The sequence below is a fragment of the Cynoglossus semilaevis genome, chromosome 1 (assembly GCF_000523025.1).
Source record: "Cynoglossus semilaevis isolate Cse_v1.0 chromosome 1, Cse_v1.0, whole genome shotgun sequence".
NCBI lineage: Eukaryota > Metazoa > Chordata > Actinopteri > Pleuronectiformes > Cynoglossidae > Cynoglossus > Cynoglossus semilaevis.
In genome coordinates, this window is record NC_024307.1 from 47018 (window position 1) to 52232 (window position 5215).

Below are 5215 nucleotides of genomic sequence, written 5' to 3' on the forward strand. Positions count from 1 at the left end.
GTGTGGGGGGTGTGGGGGATGGGGGGGGAGGGGTCGGAGAGACAAGATTATCAGAGTGTTTTTGAAGATAGAGAGAAGCAGAAGTCAAGCTACAGACGCTGCTCCTCCAGGTCGTGTACAATATGTACTGCACCTCAGCCTTGTCCTTACACTACGTGGAGTAACAGCAGAAGTACTCGGGTTGTAGGATATTTAATGAGAAACCCCCAACCCCCAACCCCCACCCTCAGCCTCCACCAAATCTGCTCACTAGCATGAGTGTCCGATGGAGGAGGAAGAAAAAAAAGTAGGACACGTCTGCAGATTTAATGAGGCAAAAAAAAAAACTGTCAAGCTTATGTTTTCTCCCAGAGTACTGCAGTACTGTCTCAGTAGAATCCTCCATTGTTTTTACAATACTAGACTAGTAAAAGTATGTGAATATTCTAGAAAATATGACTACAGTGAGTCCTAAACAGCAGGGTCACATATTTAAGACTCATTTACAGCAGGTGGCGTTGTATCGTTGAACTCTGATCTTATTCACCAGACTTACAGCGAATTTAAGCTCAAACGCCTCCAATTCAGATCTGAGCGTTGGGTGAAGTTGATTGGACGACAACAACCTCGACATCATTGGTTGAAAAAGTGATTGTAAAAATAAAACTGAGTCAGATTTAAATGATCATAAAATGTAAACAGGAGGAAATTTGAAGACGGAGATCTGACCCTACATGGCTGCGTCTGCTCCGACCACCGGGCTCCGAACTGAACTCTATTTCTGTTGATGTTGACTTCACCTGGGGGACGATTTCAGCCCCCCACCCTTAAGACTCATTATTGTCCCGAAGGTGTGACCAAACACGCCCACCGTTACCAGGACTCTCCACAGAACAGTACTAGTACTGGAGGAGCAGCCGCCGCCTGTACAGCAAACAACACAGACAACACAGACAACACAGACAACACAGACAACAAAGGCATCGCCATGTTTCCGGAAACAGCAGAATACGTGGCTAATTCCATCCTGAGGTGAGTCGTGATTGGACCAACGTTTACGAGGATCGTTTTTACAAAATGCTTAATGTGTACTGCTGTGTAATGCCGTGTACCGCGGAGTACTACTGTGTACTGCTTTGTAAAGTACTGGCATCTATTCAAGGCACACATGGCCAATAAATCAAAGGTACATTTTCTGTGCGACGTCGGCTCCAGGTGCCGCTGTTTCAAACATTTATTTCCCTGTTTGTCAGATTAGAACCTGTGTTTAAGTCTCCACCACACTGTACAGAACCTGTTGGTGGCTGAAGGTACTGCACCTGTTTTTCCTAGTGATAATTATTAAATAGCATTTATCCTTGGTTTTAAATATTCCTCCCAATGGACTGACCATAAGGTCAGTGGATCGCATCCCTCAAAGAGAAGGTCTGAGAGGAGACATGAGATCGTTAGACGTCGACTGATGAGAGAAAACGAAACAAGAACGGCTTCGTAAAATAAACGCCAACATTTCCTGTTCCTGACATCGTCCCCTGTGATTGGTCAGAAAAGATGAAGATTCAGATTACTGCCCCCTAAAGGTGTTTCGCACTGACAATTTTCAACATATGGTTGAGAGTTCTACACAGTGTGGGAGAGTGTGTGTGTGTGTGAAAGAGAGAGAGAGAGACAGAAAAAAATTAGAGAGAGAGAGACAGACAGACTGTGTGACTAAGCCAAATGGGGCTGGGGTGAGGGGTGGGGGGGTAAGGCAGCCGTGTGGATGGAGGTTTGAGGCCCCCTCCGTGCTCTGGTACCCCCAGGCGTCCCTCTAAAGTTACCTAGCGACTGTGGCCGTCTGCTGACGACCTACAGTAACCACATACATGTGAATGGACACAGATGACTCTCACGTCCACGTCCACGTGTGTGTAGTGGGCAGTACACACATTTACACCTACATGCCTGTCCTTCTGATGCATCCTTCCTAACTCCTCTCCTCCGGCTCCTTTTACAGCCTCTAATCTTCCCTGCCGTGCCACAGCGCGGGGCAGTTTATTACAGGTCTGGGGAGGTTAGTGAGAGACGTGAGGTGTCAACAAGACAAATCACTTAGAAACGGCTGGCACCGTGACAGCAGTGCTAACGCTAGCTACTGTATTAGCCGGGTGATTTACTGTAAGAGAAACTTACTGATGAAGTGAGAAACTTAAAGGACGGGGGTCCCACTGTGGCCCGGTACCAAGTGATCTATGGACCAGTCCCAGCCCACAGACCAGGGGTTGGGGACCCCTGATTTGAAGAGTTTGATTATCCTAAGTACAAAAACAATCATCCATCCATTTATCCATCCACCACTGCTGCTCAATCCTCTACAACACGTGTCAAACTCGAGGCCCGCAGGCCAAATGCAGCTCACCAAGTCATATTGCACGGCCCGGGTCCATGCTGAGGTTTTTTTTGTTTCAACTTTGTAATTTGAAGAAATAATAATCCATTTCAGAAACATGTATTAATATGTTATGGAGTAGTTACAGCCGTACAGTACTGCAGTTAGAGTCGGCCCTCTGAGGGGAACTGTACTGCTGATGTGGCCCCCGGCCCCCGGCTCTACAAGGAGATGGGCGAGCTCTGGTGACTGTGATTAAACAAGGCTTCACAGCTTGGACATTAGTGCACTGACTAATGCTCTGGATGTATTGATTTTATCAGAAAAAAATTAGAGAGAGAGAGACAGACAGACTGTGTGACTAAGCCAAATGGGGCTGGGGTGAGGGGTGGGGGGGTAAGGCAGCCGTGTGGATGGAGGTTTGAGGCCCCCTCCGTGCTCTGGTACCCCCAGGCGTCCCTCTAAAGTTACCTAGCGACTGTGGCCGTCTGCTGACGACCTACAGTAACCACATACATGTGAATGGACACAGATGACTCTCACGTCCACGTCCACGTGTGTGTAGTGGGCAGTACACACATTTACACCTACATGCCTGTCCTTCTGATGCATCCTTCCTAACTCCTCTCCTCCGGCTCCTTTTACAGCCTCTAATCTTCCCTGCCGTGCCACAGCGCGGGGCAGTTTATTACAGGTCTGGGGAGGTTAGTGAGAGACGTGAGGTGTCAACAAGACAAATCACTTAGAAACGGCTGGCACCGTGACAGCAGTGCTAACGCTAGCTACTGTATTAGCCGGGTGATTTACTGTAAGAGAAACTTACTGATGAAGTGAGAAACTTAAAGGACGGGGGTCCCACTGTGGCCCGGTACCAAGTGATCTATGGACCAGTCCCAGCCCACAGACCAGGGGTTGGGGACCCCTGATTTGAAGAGTTTGATTATCCTAAGTACAAAAACAATCATCCATCCATTTATCCATCCACCACTGCTGCTCAATCCTCTACAACACGTGTCAAACTCGAGGCCCGCAGGCCAAATGCAGCTCACCAAGTCATATTGCACGGCCCGGGTCCATGCTGAGGTTTTTTTTGTTTCAACTTTGTAATTTGAAGAAATAATAATCCATTTCAGAAACATGTATTAATATGTTATGGAGTAGTTACAGCCGTACAGTACTGCAGTTAGAGTCGGCCCTCTGAGGGGAACTGTACTGCTGATGTGGCCCCCGGCCCCCGGCTCTACAAGGAGATGGGCGAGCTCTGGTGACTGTGATTAAACAAGGCTTCACAGCTTGGACATTAGTGCACTGACTAATGCTCTGGATGTATTGATTTTATGTCCTTGTCCCCCCCCCCCCCCCCCCCCCCCCATACAGGAAGCCTCAGCTGAGCCTGTATGAACCACTGTATGTACGCCGCTACTGGAGGCCGGAGCTGCCCAAATTCTCTACCCCACACCAGGGGAAGGGGGGTTACTGGTGGAGTCTGCAGAGGTACCAGGAGGTGGGGTCTACGTGGAGGGACACGCGCAGACGCCGTGTGGTCTTTCCCGGTAACACCGGCTTCTCCGACGTATCCTCAAGTCAGAATGCAGGATACTGCTGCCTTCATCCCACCTTGGTGTGAGTAAAGTTGGGAATCACAAGAATAAGACTCTGCACGTGTGTGTGTGTGTGTGTGTGTGTGTATTGCACATCTTTGGACGACAGCTTTTAACAAGCCTTTTATCACTGACACTGTGTGAGGAGGAGACGACGACAGGGCAGTTAGCACCACCGTCCACGCTCCACTGAACTTATCAGACCTCAGATGTGGAGCCAGGCTCCTGTCACGCTGTCATCCTGATAAAAAGTCACCAAGGCCACACTTCACATTCGACCATCGGGGACTGGGGGGGGGGTCCAGCCCAGACTGAAGGTTCTGTCAGACACTAGGACTGTGTGCTGTCAAGAATGTATCACAATACAATATATTGCGATATACTAAATGTACTAAAACCGTAATATGCTAACTCTGGAACAGAGGGATCTACATTTGGAATCACTAGAGAAGAAAGAAAAGAACAAGAACATGAACCAACACCAGGAATATTGGACTGGGAATTGGGGAGAAAAAATCAAGAACTGATGGAGGTGGAGATTGATACGGGATTCAGTGTATTTTCTTACAGCCCTTTCAGAATGAAATAAACAAATAGAATCCTCACATCAGAATTGGATATCGAACATGAAAATAATAAAAACCTTTTTAACCAAAGGTCAAATACTAAAATCCCAACTACCCCACACACCAACCCATTTACCTCCAGGACACTGTTGACACTGACCTAAATGTTCGTGCAGAGCAATATCAACAGCATCCTGTTGCCATGGCTACAGAGAAGATCTGGGTGTTACCTCACACTGATCCCAGTTTCTGTTTACTAACGTGTGTGGGTTTGAACACAGGGCGTCGAACCAGGCAGCAGCAGACTGACTGAGACTGAGGAAGAGAAGCAAAGGTCTGCACTGGGAAGAGACGGGGGGCAGGGGTGGGGGGGGAGAGAGCAAAAATCATAGACTCTTAAAACAGAGATATGGTTCTGAATGAAAGGGAGAAAGATTGATGGTTGGAAAAAAGGAAAGATGTGGAAAGAGAGAAAAAGCCAGGGGGCCAATGGGCTTATGGGTAATCAATCCTGACTGATGGCCCCTTTAGAGTGGGCATGGCTGACAGATGGAGAGCATCCCTCTGCTTTAGCTCTCCCCTGACTACCCCGACTCCTAACTCCACACACAGCACCAACGCTGACTGAACATCTGGGCTTCAACCCATCAGCATCAGGCCACACCTGAGAGAACCTACAGGAACGAGTCCATTCATCATGT